Source organism: Pan troglodytes, chromosome 21 (genome assembly GCF_028858775.2).
Source record: "Pan troglodytes isolate AG18354 chromosome 21, NHGRI_mPanTro3-v2.0_pri, whole genome shotgun sequence".
Lineage (NCBI taxonomy): Eukaryota > Metazoa > Chordata > Mammalia > Primates > Hominidae > Pan > Pan troglodytes.
Genome location: NC_072419.2, coordinates 45,894,201 through 45,921,254, shown reverse-complemented (window position 1 = coordinate 45,921,254; position 27,054 = coordinate 45,894,201). Strand labels below are relative to the sequence as shown.

At 41.6% G+C, this 27,054-nt stretch overlaps 1 long non-coding RNA gene across 2 annotated transcripts; it reads left to right on the top strand.

Moving 5' to 3' along the window:
• Nucleotides 1-19,696: 19,696 nt before the first annotated feature.
• On the top strand, nucleotides 19,697-25,451 carry LOC107970022 (uncharacterized). Of its 2 annotated transcripts, none has more exons than XR_001712237.3 (3): nucleotides 19,697-19,939; nucleotides 24,117-24,561; nucleotides 25,323-25,451. It is a non-coding gene; the product is annotated as an uncharacterized LOC107970022 (long non-coding RNA). The 2 variants fall into 2 exon arrangements; XR_001712236.3 differs by having other exon boundaries at nucleotides 19,751-19,939; nucleotides 24,117-24,267.
• The last annotated feature ends 1,603 nt before the right edge of the window (nucleotides 25,452-27,054 follow it).

Below are 27,054 nucleotides of genomic sequence, written 5' to 3'. Positions count from 1 at the left end.
ACACTCTGCTGGGGGTAACCAAAGGCCATGGGAGGTGCAAAGGGTGGTACCTCTTACGTGCAGAGTCAAGAAGACAATTTCTAAGATGCTTCCTTGGGGAAAACTGAAGCAAAAAACAGAAGTTGTGGATCCTGAGCTGCAAGGCCACAAGGAGGAAGCTGGGTACGAGCAAGAGGGGATGGAAGTGTCCAGAAGTGGTTCAGGGGATGAGCCCGACCAAGAGAGACTCCCTGGGCCAGTGAGGGCAGCTCTAGTGCTCCAACCTTCTACAGGGTCACCATGGCCACAGGTTTTGATTAGCAGAAAGCATCAAAGATGCCAATTTTAAAGAGACAAAGAACTTCTAGAGTTAACAGGCAAAAGCTAGGTCAAAGACAAGACAAAGAGAAAGAGGATTGGCTGAGAGTGAGGAACAAAAGGAATATAATAAAACCCAGAGTGGCTGTGACTAACCCTGAAATGCCCAATTTGGATTTGACAGTTATCTTTGGACTTGTAGGATGTTGATATGGTTTGGCTGTGTCCCCATCCAAATCTCATCTTGAATTGTCATTCCCATAATCTCCACATGTCATGGGAGGGACTCCATAGGAGATAATTGAATCATGGGGGTGGTAACTTCATGCTGGTGTTCTCATAATAGTGAGTGAGTTCTCACATGATCTGATGATTTTGTAAAAAGGGGCTTTCTCCTTTTTGCTGGGCAATTCTTGCTTCTACCATGTGAAAAAGGACCTGTTTACTTCCCCTTCCACCATGACTGTAAGTTTCCTGAGGCTTCCCCAGCCATGCTACACTGTGAGTCAATTAAATTTATTTCCTTTATAAATTACCCAGTCTTGGGTATGTCTTTATTAGCAGTGTGAGAACTGACTAATACAGATGTATTAGTCTCAGTAGGAAGAATTGCACTGGGAAGGGCCTGGGCCAGAAGTGGGAGGAGCTGCCTCATCTGCAAGGTGGAAAGACAAGGCTCCTCTAGAAGCAAGAGTATGAAGCCCAGGATGTATTGTAGACCCAGGAATGGTTAGTGTGAGTCTAAGGGCTGGCAACACTGCCAGAATAGGGGGACAGGTCTGCACTTATCTCATGACTGGCAAGGGGAATGGAAGGCAACAGCTCAGAAAAAGTGCCTAGGAAATGAGCAGGGGCATAGGGAGAGGCTGAGATGGAAGAACCAGTATGTGAGGTAGTAATTGGGGTTGCCGAAGGTCTGTAATTCCAAGGAAATCCAGGAACAAGGTAAGTGCCAAACTAGCACCATTCTCCATTTCAAGGTCGCCTAATTGTCCTCATCATCCTCATGAACACCTATTGAGCACTCATTATTAACTGGTACTGTATGAACTACTTTAATGACATTATTTCACCCTAAATTTTATAAACCAGTATAAGTGTGCTTCAAAATCTGTATCTGTTTGGAGAGCAAGTGAGGATAAAAAGGGGCACTCCTGTTTTGTTCCTGAGTTTTAGAGAGTGAGGAGCAAAAGTTCGGAGAGCAAGGAATTTGTTTAAATATATATCTGAATCTATTCAGCGCTTGTGTTTGGATAGTAAGCCTGCAGATAGTGCAAGTTCAAATAGTGAGGGAGACCCAGCCTATGTTTACCTCCAGTTTACAGATGAAGAAATTGGTGATCACAGAAATGTAATTTGTCCAGGTCAGCCCATTAGAGAGGGTACTGAACTTCTGCCTGGTTCTGTCTGACTCCAGAGTCTACTTGGTTGTACCTCTTCCCCACCTAGTGGGAATGGGGATATTAGGGTTGTTTGGAAGCTAGCAGGGTACAGGGATGGAGTCTGGGAGGGGAGGATCAACGGAGCAATAGTAAGTAACTAGGAAAAGCAGCAGCTGAGAACATGGGTTGGGAGCTGAGAGCAGAGGATAGACCATTTTTAGCCTGATAATTTACTTTTCTGTGCAGCACCAAGTATTTCTCAAAGCATCTTTGATTCCACATACCCTGGGCATGCCAGTATGTGCCATCTCAGCTCTTAAAACCGTTGTCCATCTCCAGCCAACCTCAGCAAATGAAAGAAGGGAAAAATACTTTTCTGACTGGCAGAATTCATCAAAATGAATTGGCAACACCTATCAGCCTGAAACAGCAGTTTGCAACTTGCTTGGTAACAAATCTTTCCGGGGACATTATCTCACAGGAAACAACACAGGATAAATTCTTAGCACAATACGATTCCTCCCTCCCTTCACCTCCTCCCCACTTCAAAAAGATTTAACATCTAATTCAGGTTTTGACGAGCTGCTGCATCTCGGTAGAAACACTGTTGATCTCTGTCGGACCCCAACGGCCTTGGGCAGAACAAACTGAAGGGAAAGGGGACACATGGACAGTAGGCAGTGATAAATAAACACATTACCGCTGCCTCTGACGAAGCACCATGACCTCCAACACAACTGCCGAGTTGCAGCTCTTTAACAAAAGTCACCCTATTTTCCCTGCAACCTCAGGGTCTTAAAGTGTGAAAGCGAGAGAGATGCCCAAGGAGGAAACCCATTCTATCAGAATCTAGAAATAGCTGGGCTTGCTGGCTCTAGTCAGAGCCTCTCCTTGGATTTACAAAACAAGCCAAAACACCTCTACCTCTAAGCCAAAACACTGAAGCACAGGAGGAGGATCTACCTGGAAACTCTTTTCCCAATGGAGAAACTGAGGCTCTAAATAAATAGGTAAAGTGTCCAAGGCCATATAGCTAGAAAGTGGTATGATTGGGAGCCAAATGTAAATTTTGTTTAAAAATAATTTCCTGCTAGCCATGGTGGCCCATGCCTATAATCCCAGTACTTTGAAAGGCTGAGGCGAGAGGATTGCTTGAACTCAGAAGTTCAAGACCAGTCTGGGACACATAGTGAGACCTCTTCCCTACAAAAAATAAAACCATTAGTTGGGTGTGAGGAGGACCACTTGAGACTAGGAGATTGAGGCTGTAGTGAGCTGTGATTGTGCCACTGTACTGTAGCCTGAGCAACAGAGTGAGACCCTGTCTCAAAAAATAAAACACAACATAATAATAATAAATTTTCTGGGAGGAATTGGTTGGGATTCAGTATAATTGCTCTTTTGCTTCTTTGTTGCTTTGAAGAATATTTTTTAATTAAAACATACACTTATGAATTGATAAAACAGAAAGACTTGTTGGAATTCCACAGAAAAAAACAATATTTTTATGCCGTAACCTGGGAACTGGATGAGATGGAAGATGTCATTCCATCCCCACCTTAACAACAGGTAAACTGAGAACCAGAAAGACAGCATGGTCAGCTGGAGCACAGAGCTAATATGTGGCAGAACTGGAAGAAAGCAACAGTCCTCTGACTCTATGCCAAAGACCTTTCATTTGCTTGCTTAATATTGCCGTTTTCACAGTAGGGAATAAAACACAAAGAACGTGAGCTGTGGAATGCTTTTGTTAACAGGAGTTGCACCAACAAGTTTGTGACAAGTACCATTTTAACAAAGAGCCAAGCAGGTCTGGGAACATGTCCAAAAGGACGGCTTTGTCCATGGTTTTGACTGAGAACTCACTTAACCTAACAGATAGCACCATGCCTGGCACACAGCAAATGACCCATAAATATGTGTGGAATGGATAAATTGCCCTTCACGTTGAACAAATGAACATTGTGTGGAATCTCTCAAGAGTTCCCCCTCTCGACAGTTCTCTGATACTGAATCTTGCTTATCCTCTGCAAATGCCCACCATTGTTTACTTCATTTCTTCTTTCTCTTTGTATTCCCATTGAATACTGGTCTAGAAGGGCAAGAACCATGCAGTTTGTTCACCAACCTACCCGAAGTGCCCATGAATGTACATTAAATGAATGAGTGTACCCTTTGTTCTCTGCCTGGCTGGAACTTTTCATTGACAATGTCTGTTTGTACTGATATTGGTTGTAAGAGTACTGTAATCCATAAACTCATAAAATGATAGAGTCAAATGAGGTCTGAGTGCTGCCTCTCATTATATAGTTGGTAAGAAAAATAAATTAAATAAAAGGGATTTTTTCAAGGCTATGCATCTTGTTCATACCAGACTTTAGACTCGAATCTTGTTCAGTATTTATGTCATGACACACTATATGTATCTGCATCTGCATGTGTATTGTTTATGCTTGTCTGTATACTCATGTATGCATAGTGAGTAAATGTGTGTGTGTGTGTGTGTGTGTGTGTGTGTGTCAGTTGGAAAGTGAGACCATTAGCCTTATCACAGACAATTTCATGATTGAAGCTTCTAAAAAGAAATCATTTCAGCTGTTATGGCAGCCATGGAGCTGCTCTGCTCCGATCTCCCTCAGAGGAACCCGCTGAGGAAAGCATGAGTGGTTGACAGCCCCAGCTGCCACACCTTTGAATCCACGCTTCAATTATTGTCAGGCCAAAGTTCCCCTGACTGATCCCAGCCAAGACCGAGCACATCAGAGAGTATCAGAATAGGGCTATTCCTGCCCTACTCAGGATCCCTCTCATAAGCAACTTTGCCATGGGCCGGCCAGAACTTTGTCAGAACTGTGCCACAGTGTGAACTTTCTCCTGCCCAATCCTTCTCTTCCTCTGTCCTTCCTTAGGGTGTGTTACTTGCATCATGGTCTGAAGACTCTCCCCACCTAATTTCACTTTCTCCCCTCTTATATTGTACAAATGTTCCCTACCCTACCCCCAAACCATAGTAAATCTCTTAGGTATCTAGTCTCTTCTTCGTGTCTGTTTCTTCAAGGACCCAAACTGACCCAACTGGCCCACCTGTTACTTGAATCTCTGAGACTCACAGGCCATTCTACTCTCTAAGCCTGTGTGTGGCCCAGGCCTGCTTTCCATCCCAGTTCCATTGTGTATGATGCCCCCAACCCCCCCTGCTTTCCAGGTTGCTGTTCTAGCCTCCCCAGCAGCCTCATTCAGATGTGGAACACAGACATGGTGCCAGAAACAGGGCCTGCCCCAGGTCCCCAGCCACAGTCTTCTTGTCCTGCTGCATGACCTGCTCCCTGGGACTTCAAGGGACTCAGATAAATGTTCTCTGGAAGCTGGCAGAATGACCACATGGACATGGAGGGGTTAGGGAAGTCCCATCTCCTTAAAGCCGAGAGAATCACGCTGTATAGGGCTATAACAGGCTTCCTGCTGCCCAGAACCACTTCCAGCTTAGTCCACACCCCGAGAGGTGAACTGGCTTTCAAGTGTAAAGTGACAGCAATTCTGAAAAGGGCTAAACCCAGACACTGTCATTTAACAATTCATTCCAAGTAGTTGCAGCGGGCCAGGTACCGAGTTCAGTACTTCACCTGCATTCTCACCTCTAATTACAACGTCCACTTTATAAGGGAAAGGCTGTCATCATTCCCTCCTGATAGCTGAAGATACTAAACTTTCGAAAAGCTAAATTTTCTGCCAAGGACATCCCACTAGGAACTCTGCACATCTGACCCCAGTATCTGTAAGTTTAAGCAGTACATTAAATCGACGCATTTCTGAAACAAACCAGGAACAAGTTCACAGGAGACAAGCAGAGTGATGAGGCAGGAGCTGGTGGTAACATTGGGCTTTGTGTGGCTCTCTTAGAGAACAGGAAGTGCAGGAAGCCTGGGCCAGAGACACAGCCCCAGGGAAGAGAGGCCCTGCCTTGACAAGGCTAGCATGGTGTAGGTTCTGACCCAGACCCTGTGGGGCAACATGGAATCACCCAGAATCAGATCCACAGAATGACAGAGTCATGGCCTCACTACAGTGATGGAGACCTCGAGAACAGAAAGAGGAAGGAAGGCTCCCCGAGGACTCAATGCTGAGCAGAAGCTGACCTCAGCCCAGAAGCTGAATGGCTAAGCCCTTCACTGCATTAGCATTCTCCAGGCCCTGGGGTGTTCAGGCCCAGGAGACCTGAGGACAAGGGTCAGGATACATCCTTAGAAGAGAGCTTGACAACAGAAAACCTTCCTTCCTTTGGGTCCCTACCCTCCCCCGAGGTAAACATTTTATGGTTCAGGAGTGGTGAAGTCAGACCAGGTTTATTTTTCTCCTGTTTCCTGGGGCTTGCAACAAAAGGGCTGTAATGCTTCTCAACTGCTTTTGGGTCTTCCAGGGTTTTATTGTTCACCTTCTTATTTTAGAGACCCTTATCCTGGCTTTGAAGGGTTCAGATCTTTTCCCAATGATCAGAGCAGAAGCCCATGGCTGAATCCTGTTTCTAAACCTAAACTGTGTTGCTCAATACTGAGCCCCTCATCTCTCACTCATGCATGCACATGCCTGCACACAGACATGCATGAGCACACACACGTGTACATGCTCTAGAACCAGCCCAGGCAATGGCAATCCAGCCTGGCATGACTCAACCATAGCAAAATTATTTTTTTAAAGATTCTCATCTCCACCTCCTGATTTCCTTTATCTTCCAGGTGAATAATTGTACCTCATGGACATGCCTGGTCTACTGCTCACCTCTTCAAACTCTGTTTTCTCCCTTCAAGGCTGAAGGGACTACCATTTGAAAAATAGTTGTCAGTGAGCACTAGTGCCAGGCATTGTGCTGAGTACTTTATGTAAATTTATCATTTAATATGCACAAAGATACCAATGAGACTATTAGTCCAATTTTACAGATTAAAAAAAAGAAAACAAGCTAAGAGAGGTTAAATAGCTCACTCAGGGTCATAGAGCTAAGAAGGAACAGAGTGGGGTTTTATTTCTTAACCCCAGGAAAATAAAGCTGGAGATTTAGGAAGTTTTGTAGCTGTAACAGACTCCTGACAAAATTAGAGGGATAGAAAATTCTAATTCCAATGGTTTATTTCTAGGAGAGTATGTTTCTGAAACAAACAATGAGTGAAACAGACAATTTCCCAAAAGTCCAACACTGCAAGGAATCTGGTGAACTAAAGCATGCCCTCTGTGCCGTGGGTATGCAAGTAAATGAAGCCTAGACCCCCCTTGGGCTTTAGTGATAGTTTCCTAGCTGTGTCTTCGCCTGAATCTTGGGAAATAAATATTTGATAGGACAACTTAAGAAGGGGTGGGCACTCAAGAGAGAGGCAATGTGAAAAACAGAAGCTTAGAAGGAAGACATGGACCAATATATTAGGGAAACAGCATATGGTGAGAATAGTTGAAGGTGGAGCCCAGCAAATATTAAGAGTTTAGGATAAGAGTTAGACCTTGAGGGCATGATAAGAAACAAATTTTATTATGTAGGCAGCGGGCACTGTGGCAAGACTCAGCATGAGAATAACCCGTTTAGACTGTCACTTTCAATAGTTCATTCTGGCAGAGATTCTGATTAAAATGGGGGAAGTTGGCCATCTAGCCCTATTGCAACGATTGCATTTGGAAGAAAATGAGGCCTGAGGAAAAGTGGCAGGATCAGCAATGGCAAAAGGAGCCTAGGATTCAGAAGTTCATGACCTGGAAGAAGTTTTATGTCCCTTTGGGAAGTGAAGTTTTCCTAAACAAGGATGCTTCAATCCTGGGACAGTAATAACAGTTAGCATGTATTGAGTGCTTACTGCATAAAGACTAAATTCTATACAACAACCCAAAGATGACTGTTGTAATCCCCATTTTATAGATGAGAAAACTGAGGCTTAGAAATATAAAGTGACTGAATTTCAAGGCAAGATATTCTGAGTTCAAAATCCAGATATATTTATCCACATTTGCAACAGCTAGAAATCGGAAGCAGAGGGCGTGGAGGATGTCAGTAGCTCTCTGCATTCAGGAAGAGTGGCCTGATGAGAAATTATTAGGTTGGTAGGTTAGTGCAAAAGTTATCGTGGTTTTTGCCATTGAAAGTAAGTGCGAAAACTGCAGTTTCTTTTGCACCAACCTAATACCTTCTGCTGGTCTAACCCAGGGTTTCTCAGTCCCAGTACTATGGACATTTGGGGCTAGATAATCCTCTTTTGGGGGTTGTCTTGTGCATTCCAGGACTCCACCTACCAGATGCCAGTAGCACTGTTGCCCCCAAGCCAAGACAACCAAAACTGTCTTCGAACTTTACCAAATGTCTCCTGGAGTGGGGCAGGGGGATAAAATCATCCTCTGTTGAAAACCACTAATCTAATCTTATCTCAGGATGTCCTGGCAGGATTGAAGTCTACTAAAATCTGTGCCTTAGTGAGGAGCTCTAGGCAGTAGCTAATAATTGTTACTCTCAGCCAAAAAAAAAAAAAAAAAAACCCTTGCCTGCATATTTATACTGCAGAGTTTCTGGGTGGTGAGCTCCACTCTACGAAAGCTACCCCCACCCTCTGCCCTGCCTATAGAGAAGGCCAAAGTTTGAAGGAGGGGAAAAAAGTCTTCTTTGGAATCTATAATGTACTCATATGAATTAAAGGGTTCAGAGTTTAAGTGGGCAATTCTGAGTTAGTCACTGGAGAGCTCAAATTAGCTCTACTTTTCTGCATATTAACTCCCCTTAGGTGCCCTTTTAATGATTTAATGATGTCTAACTCTGAAGTTCTTTAAAGCTGAAGAATTTGTATACCCCCTACTGCAATTTCTACCTCCTTTGAGCTACAAGTCCACTCCTTAGCTCCACACCCTCCTTCAGGCCTTGCCTTGGGCGTCACCACAGGCAGAGTTTGGGGAAGCCCAGGGCTGTGGGTTAAGTCCCAAGAAGTGGGTCTGTAATTTAGAAGGAGAGTTTAGCAGAAGAGGTGGAGGAGAGAGGGGGAGATGCTTAATGAGATTCTACTGCTCCATTTCTCTCTTCTGAGACAGATGTTCATTTTATATTTTATCCTTTCTGTAACAAGGATTCATTTTATATTTAACATTTACATTGAAAGTGGCAGTATTTCCTTGGCCTCTAAAGACCTGCTATTATATTGACGTTGGATGCTAAAAATAACAGAACCACAGAATAGAAAAAACATGGAATAGATAAATACCACTTACATGTAAAAAAGATATACATGTAAAAATAGTTTTACATGTATAAAGATAAATACTTTCTACAGATAAGTGCGTATAAACACATACTATCCCCAGGAGGTAGAACTGGTTATCTCCATTCTACAGATGAGGAAATTGAGGTTCCAAAGTACTTAAGCCATATGCCCAAGGTCACACAGTAGGTGGAAGAGGTGGATTTCAGCCCCAGGCAATCTGGTCACTGCATCCCATTATTTGGGATCTATCTTTACTCTCAAACTTTTTTAACTGTCCCTTCAACTCCATGATGTACAGAGTGTAACCACCAAACCTCAGCAGGTTCTAGGAACTGTTCCTAGCTACCTAATACCATCCTTCTCCCTACCGAAATGGGACTCCTTGGCTTCGTATATGCCAAGTTCACTCCTACCAATACATAAGCATCCTTGATCCTCAGCCTCTCTTTCTCTGAGTTTGTCTTTAAAAATTAGGTCAAGTAGCCCTGTCAGGGTTGCATAAAAGGCAAAATGAAATATCCCATGAAGTCCCTTGCATGGTGCATGTGACACCTAGTAAAAACAGCATAAACTTTACATAGCTCTGAATATGTGCCAATCCCTATTCTCTGTGCTTTGTGCATATTTACTCATTTTATCCTCAAAACAAACCTCTGAAGGAGGTATAAAATATCCCCAAATGAGGGAAGTGAAGCAAAAAGAGGTTAAATGACTTGTCTAAGGTCACATGACTTACAAGTGGCAGAGCTAGTATTTGAGCCCAGACCATCTGGTTCCAGCGTCCACACCCTTAGCAGCTCTGTAGCTCTACCCAGGAAATGTGTAATGTCTTTCTCCTTTTTTTTCTCCTTACCAATCTCCTACAGAACTTCTCCTCCTCCACAGTAATGTGATAGCTACTGTAGAATGCTTTATTACAGTTTCATGCATTTATCTTATTTACCCAACTGACTGAAATTCCTCCAAAATATTTACATTCCAACAGTGGCATATATATATATATATATTTTTTTTTTGGTAAGTGATACTTAAGCAGTAAGATGTTAAATGTAAAAGTACTGAGGTAGGACTTCAACTGGCTCCAGCAAGCCTTGGATACATGGCCACTCTGTACAGCCCCAGGGAGCTGTCCCCTCCTGTAGTGTTTTGCCTCAACTTCCAACAGAAAGTTTTCTCCTTCCTAGAGAGGTGGAGTTCTTAGAGCCAGAAATCAGGTTGAGCAGAGGTAAGGGAGCCACTTCAGCATCAAGCCACCAAAAGACTAGAGTGTACAGAGTAGAGGCAAGGAAAACAAGAAAGTGCAAGTAGAATATGACACTACATAAGACATTTACATATAAAAAAGAGTTCAAATAAAAGACACTGGCTGATGAGGTTTGGCTCTGTGTCCGCACCCAAATCTTACCTTGAATTGTAATAATCTCTGTGTGTCAAGGGCAAAACTATGTGGAGATAATTGAACCACAGGGGTTGTTTCCTCCATACTGTTCTAGTGATAGTGAGTTCTCGCCAGATCTGATGGTTTTATACTGGGCTTCCCCCTTCGCTGGGCACTCATTTCTCTCTCCCCCTACTCTGTGAAGAGGTGCCTTCTGCCATGATTGTAAGTTCCCTGAGGTCTCCTCAGCTATGCGGAACTGTGGGTCAATTAAAACTCTTTTCTTTATAAATTAACCAGTCTTGGGTATTTCTTCATAGCAGGATGAGAACATCCTTCTCATCCTGAGTTGCCACTGGGCAACTCATCCCAGGTGAGATAGGTAACAGATGACTTGTCTTTACTTACAGGGAAACCCATATGGGTCAATACTAAAAAGATTTGCTCCAGAGAATAAACCATAGAAATCATCTCTGGATGTGAGTAATCTCTGGATGGTTCTGCATGGTAGAGTATAACTCAAATATTGGCTCCTACTTCTACTGCCATGGTTGCTGCTAACAGGCAGCATTCACTGGTGAGACATGAGAAAGTTTCTATTGCACGCAGCTATAATCATAGTCAACATTTATTGGGCTTTTACTATGCGCCAGGAACTATTCCAAGCACTTTGTTCATGTGAACTCTTTTAACTGTTCCTTCAACTCCATGATGTAAAGAGTGTAACCTGCATTACTCTTGGACCTGGAAAAGAGAGGTCCATCTCCTGGGCCTGGAACTTGCATTTTGTGAGCATACACGTAACAATATATTTATTGAAACCTCATGGTGGGGCTCCTTGGAAAAATGGCTGATTCTAGGACAGGAGCAAAAAAAAAAAAAATACATGAGATAAGCCTGTAGCATCATGTAGTGCTGAAAAGTAAGACAGTCCTCAAACGAGATTAAAAGAAAAACAACACAATTATGGGGGTATGTCTAAGGGACACAGGACCCAGCTGAAAGGACTCACAGTGGTCAAAGCTAAAACAACTTGAGCAATAGAATGTTTCAAAGTCACATTGGATTATAATCTAAAGTATAAAATAAATATTCATGAGTCCATACTGATATAAATGAATTATTTAATAACTAAGTGGAAAGAAAGAGACAAATTTCCCATGCAGAAGAACTACAAATAATGTGTGTAGATACTGTGCCCTTAAGAGGGTAGAGGAAAACTCCTCAGTCTTTAAGTGTGGGCTTGTACATAGTGACTCCCTTCCAAAGAGAATGATGTGGAAAGGAAGAAAAAACACATAACTTTACAGTGAGGTAACTTGACAAATACTAACTCAGCCAGGTGATCAAGGTCAATATCAAGAGTGACACGTCTTTTGATGATATGATGTGATGCGAATGCCATCTGTGGTCTTCCTCCGAAAAACCAATAGCTAATTATGAGAAAAACATTAGACAAATCCCAATTGAAGGACATTCTGCAAAATACCTAGCCAGTACTCTTTAAAACTGTCTAGGCCATCAAAAACAAAACGAGTCTGAGAAACTGTCACATCCAAGAGGATTCTAAGGAGACCTGACAACTAAATTCTATGTGGTATTCTGGATAGGATCCTGGAATTGACATAGGATATTTGGGGAAAACGAAGAAAATCTGAGTAAAGTATGGACTTCAGTTAATAATAACAATATGGGTTCTTTCTAATAAATGTGCCATACTAATGTAAGATGCTAATAAAAGGGGAAAATGGGTGTATGGAAACATATAGCACTTTTGTATCTTCAAAAAGTATATCTTCGTAATTCTGTAAACCTGAAGCTGTTCTAAAATAAAGTTTTTTAAAAAAAAGTTATATACCTCACAATGTCTTTGTCACGCGGGAGCCAGTGTCCTACAAAGCCACCCCTACGATTAACAAGATTAAAATCCCAGGGAAATACTCGTCACCCTTCTTGCCCAGTGGGTGACCTTGAAACCAAAGGAGACTGTATTTAAATGTCGTGAGGTCTGTGAGTTGTGCTGCTGTCTTCAGAGATGGACACTGCTCTGGGATTGAGGAGGATTTGAGAGGAGACAAAAGAGAAATCTGTTAGCTTGTCAAATCTTTCCTCTCTGCATGAATGCAAAAGATTCTTCTGTAACGAAGTCTCATTTCCTGCAACCATTTTCTTGCTTCTTTTTGTGTTCCAATGTTGAGTCTCGAGTTATTCACAAATCAGTCCAGCATTCACAACAGCCCCTCAGAACAGCCATGGAATATTTTGCAATGTTAAGCAATTCATAGAACTTTGAAATTTGAATATATGTGAGTCTAGACATAACATGCATGAAGCATGATATCACATTTTTACACCGACAACTAGATGAATATTGAATCCTAGAGTTGTGGCTTTGTTTGAATTTTTCTACAAAATCTTAATTAAATCGTAAATACATTAAAATGTCATTTTATTTAATGTTATTAAATGACACTTTCCATTTTGTGTTGCCTATTTAAGTAATCGATTTTTCCTTTTGCTTTTAGTATTTTTCAATATTGTAGAATACTGACTTTTCTGAGAACACTTAAAATATATTTTTTAGTTTTTACATTTACATTTTAAAATTATTTTAACATTTCCAACGTTGACTTAGTTTGCATTTTTATGGATGTAAAATATAAATATATAAAATATATACACATTTTGAATAAATCACATTTTATGTTATAATTGTTCAGGTCATTATTGCCAATAGAACAAAATTCTGTGAAAATCTTGATTATAGTAACATAGTGATTTTGCTGAGAACTCAAAGGAATAAATAATTTTTATGGAATAAATACAAAATAATTTGTAAATAATATGCATCTTTATTTTATGACTAACCCAGTATCTCTGTTTAATAATAGCACATCCAGAACCATACAGTAACAATTACATTTGGCCACCTTTTATATTTGGATGTCTTTCAGTCATATAAATATCATAGCTTTACACATTTTCTTTCTTCTTTCTTTTTCTTCTTTTTTTTTTTTTTTTTTGAGACGGAGTCTCGCTCTGTCACCAGGCTGGAGTACAGTGGCGGGATCTCGGCTCACTGCAACCTCCGCCTTCCGGGTTCAAGAGGGTCTCCTGCCTCAGCCTCCTAAATAGCTGCGACTACAGGCGCCCACCACCCTGCTCTGCTATGTTTTTTTTTTTTTTTATTTTAGTAGAGACAGGGTTTCACCATGTTTGCCAGGATGGTCTCAATCTCCTAACCTCATGATCCAACTGCCTCGGCCTCCCAAAGTGTTGGGATTTCAGACGTGAGCCACTGTGCCCGGCCTACACATTTTCTTTTTGAAGGTGTTTCTGTCAAAGTAGGAGGATAGAAAATGTTTGATTTCACAGTTTGCTGGCTTGATATATAGCTTTTAAATATGTAGTCATTGGTATGAGGGTCACTATCTGTACCCATGCCCTGGCACTGCATCAGCAGGGTCTGGACTGTAAGGATAATTTTACAGATAAAGACATTGGCCATTGGTGATCAACTCAACTTACCTGCTTCAGATCCCATGGTAGGTAACCCTGGAAGAGGAGGATCCAAACAGGGCAGAGCTCAAGCTCTTCACTACCTGAAACCTGCCTCTCATGGGCTGTGAGGTGATTGCTATCTGGAGGTTGTTCACCTGCTCCCTAATGCCTATGAAAACATCTGCCTCCTTCTAAAATGTTCCCAAGGCTTCCCCGTAATAGGAACTCTGGATTTAGAGGAAACTATACAGAGAAGAAACCCTGGGGATGGGGCTGAGGCTGGGGAAACTCCCTGACACTCCTAAACCACAGCTTCTCTCTTTTATCTTTATGAATGTTAGAGTGCTGTCTCAAACAGCTGTTGAGAAAATACAAAAGAACAACAAAAAAAAAGCCCTTAATATCAACCTTGATGTGGAAAAAATAATCTTTCATCAAAAGACAAGAGCAAATATAGTCTCTCCTTCCCCTCACCACATGGAGACATTTTGCCATCTGCGATCTCCCAGTGCCATCTCTCCTGACCATCCACGTGGAAAAAAGGAAGCAGTTTGGGACCCCATCTCCATTCCCACCTGCTTCTGCCCCTAGTTTCTTTTCCTGACAGCCCTGGCAATAGCAATCACTGTCAGGCTGTAATTTAAAGCAAACCAGTGCAAACTTGAACCAACTTTACCTGGGTGATTGATGGGTCGAACTGGATTTTTTTTTTCTACTTACATGAGATTTCTGCAAGTAGGTATTATGATCTCAACACATCTAATATTATTCCTTAATCAACTCAACAGCAAATGTTTGGCATCTAGCTTTATAATAAAAGGTATCAATTAGGAGCTGTCGATGTTTTCAGAGGCAATATCTAATTACAGTCACTTGCTATAGGCTATCTTGTTAAAAAAAATTTGAGCAGAATGAGTAAGTATTCTTGACAAGTTCAATGCATTATTAAAGGTGTAATTACTCAGTTATTGCACATGTAATCCTGAGTTAATTGTGTGACTTCAAAATTCATCACTTTTATGTTTATTGAACTTTGATAAGTTCTCCCATACCTGATTTATCCCAATGATACATTATTCCCCTTCTTATTTCAAACTAAATATTTCAGACCAACTGGTTAGAAAGTGAACAGACTTGGGAACACTCTAGACCCAGAACTGACAACAATGGTTATTTTCTAGCGGGAGGGCTAACTGAGGTCTAAAATGACCACTTATAGGGGAACCCAATATGAAAATATGGACGTGGGAGAAAGCTGGCCCAAGGACGTTTTCAGGTAGCCACAAAGTCAGTCATGCTTCATTAACAAAAAGTTTGTGCACGAGTCCTTTGCCACATATTTCTAATCCATTGCATTAGTGTACTATTGATTATCTAACAAAGTTGAGGCCAGTGTGTCGCAGGTGGGGCTCTGCTTCTTGTAACGAAAATAGAGAGAATCCAAATGTTGAAATACTGTAAAGACCCCGGTCTTGATGCACACAAATCTTGAGAAAGGTCACTCCAAACAACTTGCAGATACATGCCAAGTGAGGAATACAGCACAGCAGAAGAAGCTGGGAGGTCAGGCATGGTCATACACTACCTTCCCCCAGAATAGGAACCCTCTGTCCTTCTTCTTTGTTTGAGATAGGAAAAAAACAAAGTGTAAGTAATAGGAAAAAACAAACTTTTTCCTACTCTCACACACTCAATGCAGCACAGAACACTTCACCCCTTGTCAACAAAATGTGTGTAGATATTTCCCTACACACCACACAGTTCTCTGAGAGACACCAGCTGGGTTCCCCACAGTTAAATTCAATTTGGGCACTGTCTACCTGGAGGTAGCATCAGATCTCACAGATTGAGACCTCAGTCCCCAAGACTGCCCTCACTTCACATGCTAGTCTCTCTAGCCACAGGTTATGGCCTTTGCTTCTGACCAACCAAAAAATTGGGCATTCCCATAACCCCTTTTTGGGTTCAATTAATTTGTTAGAGTGGCTCAGAGAACTCAAGGAAACATTTTACTTGTGTTGATTCATGTATTATAAAGGCTATTACAAAGGATGCAGATGAACAGCCAGGTGGAAAAGGTGTATAGGGTGAAGCCTGGGAGAAGGGATGTGGAGCTTCCATGCCCTCCCTAGGCATGCCACCCTCCAGGGACTTCCACATGCTCAGCAATTTGGGAGCTCTCTGAACCCTGTCTTTTGGGGTTCCTATGGAAGCTTCACTATGTAGGCATGATTAATTACATCACTGACCATTGATGATAACTCAAATTTTAGCCCCTCTATCCTTTCCAGAGGTCAGGAGTGAGCCTGAAAGTTTCAATGCTCTAATCACATGATTGGTTCCCCTGGCAACCAACCCCATCCTGAGCTATCCAGGAACCCAAGAAAAGTCACCCCATTAGAACAAAAGATGCTTCTGTCACCCAAGGAACTTAGGAGCTCTGTATCAGATGTTCCTACAACTCAGGAAATTACAAAGGCCTTAGGAGCTCTGTTTTAGAAACTGGTGTCAAAGACCAAACATTAGAAGACAAGATTCTCCTAGCACCTATATCCACAAGGGTTTTAGCAGCTTTGTCTCAGCAACTGGAGGTAGAGACCAAATAGATATTTCTTGTTATATCACAGTATCACATTCTTCTCTCTTTGACTGTCATCACACCTCCAGGCAGCATTTCATCTGAGAGTCCCTTCTGTGTTTGATAGCAGAATCATGTACCTCAGCATCTCTAAGCCTGAGTTTGAACACTTGAAAATGAGGTTGAGCATCTCCACCTTGTCAGCTTTTGAGAGTCCTCGTGATGTGGAGGCTTTACAAATGTTGCTAGTAAATAAGAGAAATCTTCCTCAGACTGTGGGCAGCTCATGCCCTTCAGGTCCTCAGAGGCTGATGACAGCCTCACTTTCCCATCCCCTCCCCTGGACATTCTGCCATTTGTTCCAGAGCACAGCAAGTGGTTCAGGGGTGGGAAGCAGTCTCTAAAATAGCATGCACATTCTCTGCCTCCCGTGATTCCTGTCCTTGTGCAGTCCCCCACTTTGAGTATAATTGAACCTCAAGACTCGCTTCTAGCAAATAGAAGTGATGGGATGTCGTGTCTGAGATTAGGTCCATGTGACAAAGAACTGATGTCTGTGGCCAACAGCTGGTGAGGAGCTGAAATCTGCCACTGGTCGTGTGAGAGAGCTCAGGAGTGGATTCTGCCCAGTCAAGACTTGAGATGAGACCACAGCCCAAGACCTGGCATGACTGCAACCTCATAAGAGACCTTGAGGCAGAGGCTCTCAATTAAGTTGCACTCAGATAGCTTCCAAATAGAAATTGTGAGATAATAAATATCTCTTATTTTAAGACACTATGCTATGATGTAATTCATTACACAACAATTGATAACTAATACAAAGGTCCATCCAAGGGGCATGTTTCTGAAGCCATCTTGATTTATCTAGGGAGACATTATTGCATAGTGCTGAAGAAAATGGCATTTCATGTCTGATATGAGTTTAAAGCCAAGTACCAACACCCTAATTGTTGTGTGGCATTCAAAGTTGACTCTGTGGGTCTTCATCTTTTACTTCATAAACAGAGATATTAGTTCTTACTTCATTGTGTTGTTGTAAGCATTGAACTAGGCAATATCTGCAAAATCACTTACTTGGGTAACTATCATCATGTTTTTCTTAATTAAGTGGTAGCTATTATTTGTTATCCTCACCTCCCAGTCTTTATAAGACATCCAGGACTCTTTCACAGCTCTTGATCTACCATGGCAATTATATTTGATATCCTTTGGACAAATTTAAAGTTCTTTTCACTTTTCTACTTGATATTTAACTATCTTCTATTTTATTTCCAAGTGTGTGACTCATGGTACAAACTGATTTCTATTCATGTATTTCTGGGCATGAACACGTGATAATCAATCTGATACCTTCAAACAGGTCTTGTAGAGACAATTTTTCCAAAATAATAAGACAGGATTATTATCCTTGAATGTGATCTTACTCTAGTGGGAGAGACAGACACACAAACACAAATTTGCAGCATAAAATAATGAAGACTGTTAAAATGCTGGCATGAGTTGTTCTTGGTGCAGAGAGGCAAGACCCACAAAATTTGGGTCTCGAAGAATAGGTATTTCCCAAAGCAAATGGGAGAAAGGGTTTCCAGGCAGCCTTCTCAATGGGCAAAGGTAAGCTGATGGAAAAAGGCATAGCATTCTTGGGTAAGGACTATAATATCACTGTGTCCGCATCATAAAGAGGTCTTATAGGAGAGAGAAGGAAAGGACATAAACCAGAGGAGTAGACTAGGGTTGCATTGTGAAAAACAGACATTGCAGCTCCTTCCCATGGTCTCAGTTTCAACTTACAGAAAACAGGAGCAACTGAAGTTTTAAAATAGAAATTAGCATGGTCTAATTTCTCCAAATACTATGCTATCAATTTCTCAGGGGATCTTTTGATAGAGGGCTTGTTGAATTGGGGTTTGCCATTCAGTTGAGATAGATAGATGATAGATAAGATGATAGATCGATAGGTAGATAGATAGATGATAGAAGATAGATAGATAGATAGATAGATAGATAGATAGATAGATAGATAGACAGATGATAGACAAATAGATAGACACTTGTTTGAGGGGAATAATGGAGGAATTTGTGGCCTTGAAATATTAACTTCCTTAAATCCAGCTTCCCTAAACACAATCCTAAGCTTTTCTAAGCAGTTCTGTTAACAGCTCCTGCATTAAATACATCATGGTCCACCTCCCTGTGAGGAGTACCCTAGTTCTACCCATTTCAGCAACTCAAAGCAAGGCTATGCCATTCACAGGTTTGAAGACACCTCTCACATCTCTGAACTTTCATTTCTCAAAACAAAAAGCTCTCAATGCTTTCAATTCTCCCTCCAATGCTGTAGTTTCTGGGTGAGTCATCATTATGGTCACCATTCCTGAAGTGTCAAAGTACCAATGTGGTGCCCATAACTAGATGGAATTCATATTTGTCCCAGCAAATGCTGGGGACCATGACTCAGCACTTCCTGGGAGTCTCAATGCTATAGGAAATAGCAGATCCTTAAGAGAAATAAGCAGCCCTAAAAAATATGCTATTTTAAATTTCTTGCAAGAAGAGAGACCAACGGGTTATAGTCTCCTTTATTTATCTTACTTCTAAGCATTGTTTCTCATCATCTTTTGGTTGTACAGCTTTGGCCCATATCCTGAGTGGATTCATCATCCAGGCTGTTGCTTTCCTCAGCTCTCTCAGACCCTCAGAAGTCAGCGTGTGTGGTGCTGCTGAGCCTGGGTGCTGAAGACATCTTATCTACCAAGGGAAACCCAGAAAGGCAAAAGTGCAGTCATTACCCAGGCTGTGAGGCTACTGCAGTGATAAATCCCACTTTATTTCCATTCGGAGGAAAAATCTTCAATTAAATAAGAATTGATTTTCTAATGACTTTTTTTTTCTCCTGCTGGCCATTGGTGGAACACTTGAACCAGCTCCAGCTCTGCCTCATAGGGGGAGAGTAATTAAGTTGCTGCTGCTGACAAAAGGGTTGGCCTCAAGTATGGAAACAACTTAATTCATTTACTTTGGGCAAAACAGAGGGCAGTACCCATCCTGGAAGGGGAAATAGCTAATTAGCGGGAGCCAAAAATGTCAGTGCTGGGCCATTCGTTTGCACATACGGAGCTCTGCAGGCGCTAAATGTGCTCTTGAGACCTGATGGTGGTGGCAGTTCCCTTTTTGTCTGTGCCACTCAAATACTATCAGGGGCAAGTAAGACAAGTGATGTGGAGACAAAGGGGGCATGGCAAACCAAGAGCATGGAAAGAAAAATACTAAAATGTGAGTCATCCTGAGCCACTCCCCAGTCCTGCTTGCTGAAGGAGAATGCCCTTTGTGACATAGGCAACCACCACACCTCGCTTTTTGATGTTTATGATGATCAATAGGCAGAAAGGAGAACTGAAGGAGAAGTCTAGAGAAGCCAGCTACACCTACATTAGAAAGAGTGGAACAGATCACGGGTCACAGGATTAAGGCTAGATGGGGTTTGAGATGTGGGAAGACTTGAGGTCATTTTGAGTTTTGAGAAAAGGAGAGACATGAAGAGGCAGAAAACATGTTTACTGGACCCAGCTACTTTGCAGTGAGTAGTGGGACCTTCAGAACATAAATAGATCCTAAGGAGTGAATGCTTGTACCCCTTCCAAAATTTATATGCTGAAGCCTTTATATGGTTGTATGTAAAGACAGACCCACTAATGAAGTAATTAAGGTTAAATGGAGTCATAAGAGAGAGGCCCTAATTCCATAAGATTAGTGTCCTTGTAAGAAGAGACTCCAGAGAACTCACTTTCTCACTCTCTCCCTCCCTTTCCTTGCATACAAACCAAGGGAAAATCATATGAGAACATAGCAAGAAGGTAGCTGTCTGAAAGCCAGGAAGAGAGGCCTCAGCAGGAAATGAATCAGCAAGAACCTTGATCTTGGACTTCTAGCCTCCAGAATTGTGAGAAAATTAATTTCTGTTGTATAAGCCACTCAGTCTATAGTATTTTGTTATGGCAGCCCAAGCTGGCTAAGACAGTGGACAGAAAAGAATTTGTGAGTCATGTAATGTTGTTTCCATTGGCATTTGGGGGCAACTGTAGAATAGATTTCAATTGGTTGGTAATTATTTCTGGATATCAGACATATTTTTCTTTTCTACTTTGAAATATTGTGTCTGTGTTGTTTTCTGGATATGTCACCATTCTGAAACAAACCATCAATCAGCAGAGCTTTGTGTGGGGTCTGTTTTCAAAAACAAGCCACCATGAGCAGTTCCTGACTTGTAGTGCTTCCCAGGGACTCAGTCTATGTCTTAAACACTTATTTCTTCTTCCCATGTCTCCTTCAGTCTTCAGGCAGACTTGCCAAGTTTTCTCTTTCTTGGGCCAGTGTGCTTTTTCCCCAGCTCATTCTCTGACTTTCTACCCAAAGAGTCACTTAAAAAAATTTTTTTTCTTAAGGGACCTAGGGTTGTATCCTCTTGAATAGTGCTATTGGTAGTAACCAAAGATGCAGCACTGAATAAGCCACTCCCTTCTAGACAGAACTACTCATCCTCAATCTCAAGTACCACATCTTCCAACAGGCCTTCCCTGACCCCCTCTGTCTAAATTAGGTCAATCTCTCACCACCACAATTCTATTCTCTCTCATGGAGCTCATGTTCTTGTCCTTCATAAAAAAGAATCATCACCAGTTGTAATTATGTTCTTATTTGTGTATTTATTTATGAAATAGCCCTCTTCTCCACTAGAGTTTGTGAATGCAAAGTCATGATTATTTTGTACACCACTGAATATTCAACAACTGGCAAAGTGTCTGGCATAGATAGAGATAGGTAGGTAGATAGAGAGAAATAGAGGTAGATAGATAGATACATACGTACATACATACATACATAGAGATGGAGTGAGAGATAGAGAGACAGAGATAGAGACAGACAGGTGGGGAGAGAGAGAGAGAGAGAGAGAAATGTTCAACCAAAACATTTGTTGGATGAGTAAAAAAAGAAACATGATCCTTTCCCTCCTGAAGCTTACAGTCTATCATGGAATGCAGACATGTCAACAGATCTTTATCTTTCATTAATAATCGAAATAGAAAATATAAACATAAGGTGCCATGGAAGAATATCTTCAATCAAATCCAGCAAAATACCTGTTCTCTACGCTAGGTGCACAGGTGTCTTGACTCATTGCTGCCACACATTGGCCACTCTCATCTAATTCAGAGGACTCATGGAAACCACACACCCACTAGCTGTTCCCTCAGAAGCCCCTGAATTACCAACAAAAAGCTGGTTCATCCCTGCTACTGAGAAATAATTTGTCATGTTTCATCCCCTAAATGAAAGATGCCAGACTGAATGCCCCTCTGAGAAAGGGACAGAGCATGAGATCTAACAAAGAACCCCAGCACTCAAAAAGTTCACCACTAAAATGGAGTGACAAGGAAAGCAGGGGAAGAAAAATCACTACTGGAAGTACTGCTACTATCACCACTGCTCCTGGGAGGAATCACCGCAGCAGCTGTTCATCAAGTGCTTCCCGCAGCCAATCACTAGGCTAAAAGCACCTGACATGCCACATCACAGCAGCTTGCTAACAATAGCTGCTGTGATTCTCACTTAACAATAAAAGTGTGGCTCAGCGAGGCCAAGGAGCTTTTTCAAAATCTTGTCACTAATAAATCTCAGAGTCCAGGCTTGAACCCACGTCAACCTGACCCTAACGCCTTGGTCTTCACCTGAGTGCTTGCTATGTGCCAGGCATTGTCAACAGTACTTTATATTAATTGTGTCACTTAACTGTTAAACAGCCCTATCAGTTCTCCATCAATATTCCCTGAAGGGAATGGGGCCTTGGAAAGATTAGTGAACTGGACCCCTGACATGATCTCTTCCTTCCAATACTTCCAATAAACTACTGTTTAGTATGGAGAAGCAAGACTAGTGGATATTGAAGAATTGGCAGAATAAACACTTGCATAGATGGAAGATGTACAGAGGATGTATGCGATACAGGACTTTAAAGAATGCTGACATCTTTGTGGCTGAAATTAATTGGAAATTTTAAAGTATTCATTTCATTTACCTCTGATTCTAAAGTAATAGAGATTTCTGATGTAAAATTTGCAAAAAAAAATATAAAGAATAAAATGAAAATAGCTCATGATTCTACACACAGAATAGCTAATAATTCTTCATTTTGGTGGATTTCCTTTTAGTATATATTATTTGAGTGTGTGTGTGCATGCACGTGTGTGCACTATTTTTGCGTATTTGAGATAATGAGCTATGTAGACATTTCTTTTTGTTTGTTTTGACATAGATGTTTCTATTCCATTTTTTGTCTTAAATCTGGACTAATTCTCCTGCTATCAAAAATTCCTAGAGACTAGTATGCTAATAACTGAATCAAATTTTGCCTCTTACATATATTTATTTAATCATTCTCCTTTTGTGAGAGAGTCTGTTTTCAAATATTCACTAGTATAAACATAGTTTAGAATACCTATCCATAGATGGACTTATCATAAAAGTTGTGTAATCATTTTTCAGGTTCTTGAAAAATGTCGAGTTGATTTCTCAGATGTTTTACTCACCGATAATATGTGCTTTATCCACATCAGTGCACTTTTGCCATAAATTATTGTTGTTATCACTATTATTATTTTACTTTGTCAATCTGGTATGTATAAAAAAGAATCTACTGCTTTAACTTGCATTATTTTCCTTTGTCTAATTATATTTTACCTGCAGTAGAATGTTTGTTAATGTTCTCTGTTCAGTTTTAAATTACACTTTAATGTTTTCTTATGGGTATCTACAAAAGATGAGATACTTGCCTTGTTTAGTGTGAACAGTTACCCAATTTGCAGTTTTCCACTTGACTTTGCTTATCTATTGTCACTCTGCTAATCTTTTTCTTTCTCTTTCTTTCTTTCTTTCAGAAATTCTTTTTGTTGTTTTTTGAGACGGAGTTTCGCTCTTGTTGCCCAGGCTGGAGTGCAATGTCGCGATCTCAGCTCACTGCAACCTCTGCCTCCTAGGTTCAAGCAATTCTCCTGCCTCAGCCTCCCAAGTAGCTGGGATTACAGGCACATGCCACCATGCCCAGCTAATTTTTATATTTTTAGTAGAGACGGGGTTTCACCATGTTGGCTAGGCTGGTCTCGAACTCCTGACTGCAGGTGATGCATCCACCTCAGCCTCCCAAAGTGCTGGGTTTTAGAAATTCTATTTCTTTTTAGGGACTTCCAAAACATTTATGGGCTGGGGATGGTGACCCACACATCTGTAATCCCAGCACTTTGGGAGGTCAAAGTGGGAGGATTGCTTGAGGCCAGGAGTTAAAAGCCAGCCTGGGCAACACAGTGAGACTGTCTCTACAAAAACTAACTAACAAAAATAGCCAGGCCTGGTGGTACACACCTGAGGTGGGGGATTGTTTGAGCCTAGGAGTTGGAGGTTGCAGCGAGCTATGATCATGCCACAGCGTGGGTGACAGAGCAAGACCCTGTCTCTAAATAAAATAAGATATAAAAAAGTTTTATCTATATTTTATTTGCAACTTTTGTGTTCTTATTGTAAAATATAATATTTTAATATATCTGGAATTTATTTAGATGTACGATGTGATGAAATAGTTTAGTTGTATTTTAATATTATATTATTACTTGATTTTATTTAATAATCTCTCTATCTAAATTAATTCAAGATTTGCCCTAGGACAATTTATGAATACACCTTTCTTCTATTCTCTCCTATTACAGAAATCCGTCCTGGAATTTGGCACATGTATGGGATATGGATAGAAAATAAGAGCAAAGAGGAATTCAAGATAATGAAGCAATATAAACAAAAGTTGAAAAGAGAAAATGAGCATGCAGTGCCTAGAGATGCCAAGGAATCCAGATCACTGAGGTCAGATAGATGTGTCTTTCCAGAATTTGATGAGGTTAACCAGGTAGAGCCAGATGGTAGAAATCCTTGAATACCAGGCAAGGGAGTTCATCTCTCCACCTGTAAGCATGAAGGAGCCATGGGAGATTTTGCAAAGGGAATGACCAAAACGAAAATGGCATTTAGGAAATGAGTTTGCCAGAAGTACCTGGGAGAAATGGGGACTAGGCACTGAGAATGTAATTCATAGCACAGCAGAACAGATACTAAAAGATCGTTTTGGAAGCAGAAGGGCTGGTTTCCAGCTTTTCTGAGGTAAGAGAGAGAAATGGCGAGGGCAAGAGGTAGGGAGTGGGAACAGATGAAAGAATTGTGACATCAGGTTCCAGCCAGAGTGCTGCACATTTGGTCATCCTCTGGGCCAGGCTAAATAAGACCAATGACTCTGACAGTGCTCCCTCCAGGACAGTGGGCTGTTCAGGGGACACACTGTGCCCACTTATCCCCATGGCTGCTTAGGCCTCCTGCACTCACACTCGGAGACCGGGGGTCCATCCTCACTGCTTCTTCAGTTTTTTTGTTTTGTTTGTTTTGTTTTGTTTTGTTTTGTTTTGTTTTGTTTTGTTTTGTTTTGTTTTCCGGCTGGTGGTCTGTCCACTCACAAGTGCATGGTGTCCCCTAGAACCACCCTGACTCCTGGAGGCCCCAGCCTGACCAACGTAGAGAAACCCCATCTCTACTAAAAGTACAAAAATTAGCCACCAGGCATGGTGGCACATGCCTGTAATCCCAGCTACTTGGGAGGCTGAGGCAGGATAATCGCTTGAACCTGGGAGGCGGAGGTTGCAGTGAGCCAAGATGGCACCATTGCGCTCCAGCCTCGGCAACAAGAGTGAGACTCCATCTCAAAATAAATAAATAAATAAATAACTATGAATCAAATTTCTCCCAAAGTTAGCCTGGCCCAAGCCCTGGAATGACCAAAGGCAGTTTGGAGATTAAAAGCAAGATGGGGATTGGTTGGATCGGGTCTCTTTCACGGTCATAATTTTCTCACTGTTACAATTTTTGCAAAGGTTGTTTCACTGTGGGTAACTGCTAAGGCCTTCACCCTTGATGCCAGAGGTGCTGAAACACATTGCCACACGGCGAAAGAAGTGCCCTATTGGCCCAACCACATTGAATAAACATCTACCTCAAACCTTTCTACGTGTGATACCTCACTTTTTAGCAGGGCTTCAGAATAGAAGGCTCACCTCTTTCTCTCTTCTTTACCTTAGAACTTAGCACAGCGCCTTGCAGTATTGGGGGAAAAAAAAATGAATGGTTTGTAGAGGTAAATGAACCCTTGTTGATTGAGTGACTGACTTGCCTGGCATATGCTTGGTCCCCTGTGGTACACTTAAGTGTTTATAACATATAAATAAGTCAGGTGAATATCTCTGCTTCACAGATGTGCTCAGTTTTTTCTTGAATTATTTAGTCTTTTGGGGACATGATTCCTAATCTTGACCATATGTTGTCTGGGGACTTGGGGGCACAGGTTCTCTTTAGAAAGAGGATAGAAATGAGGACAAGTATGGAAATCCCAATTCCTGTGACTATTTTTTTTTCACATGTTGTTTAAGGATGACACTCAGGAGGGTAAGATTTGGAGCTCTTGCTGTCCCATTACCTAGGGAAGGTACGACAAGAAAAATGTTCTCAGCACAGCTGTGTACTACATGTAATTCAGGAGGGTAAGCCAGTTCAGACCACCCACAGTACAGAGCAGGATAAAAATAGGAACTTGGAGCACCTGGGCTGGCTGAGAAACAGCCAGTTCCCAGGGCTTAGCCTCCACCCCGTTAAGCAAACATGGAGACCTAACTCCTTTTATTAGGTGAATGGGAAGAGAGAAAATTGAGGTATAATAGAAAAGTAACTGTGCACAAATTTTATTTCACTATTTTTACTCTGCAGCCTGGTATCTGGAATAACTCAGGCAATGATGATGCCTTAGGTATTTCTTTTAATTATTCCAGTGCTACCTTGCCTCCTAGCCCTACTGCAAGCACTCAGCTACTCCAAGCAAAGCCATTCTAACAATTTCAATTAAATCCTGGCCTCTTCACAACCACACACAAATTAAAAGCATTACTGGATGATCCCAGCTCTAGCTCTTGAAAGTGTTGTTATACAAAGAAGGAAAAACGCTGCCAAAGGCTGCTTGGCATTTCCTCTGCCACAGGGGAGAATTAACCCATTGGGTTTCAGGGACCAAGCTTTTTTTTTTTCCCTCACTTTCAACTGTTCTTTTAAAAAAACAAATTCTATCAAGCACACTTTAAATAGATTTATAATATGGAAGGTACCAATGAGTTTTTCAAGAGCACACTTTTCCCCCAAAGTTTTGAGAATGCCAGCTTCATGTTTGTAAGATGTCTATCCTTGTCACATGTTAATCATAGTCTTGTTTTGTCCGGGAAGCTCTGGCTTAGGAGACTTCCCCAAGTTAATTGTCTCATTTGTTTGGAGATTTGAATAAGGGACGCTGGGCCTGCTATGACTTTATATAATAGTCAGCCTCCCTTAGAGAATAGAGAAATCTAGAATCACTGCCCAAGGCTTTGTTATACACAGGTCTGCCTGATGCCACAAGCTCACAGTCCCCACGTCTCTATTCTATGGTGCAATAAAGCTGCCTAGAGGACCGAGGTGAGAGGAAGGGCACCCAGGCACATATAGATAGAGGACAGACTAAGCCCGCTTTTCAGGACCAGGCTAGGAAACTGGAGCTTAACAGATGGCATGAGGCCTGCCTCAAGC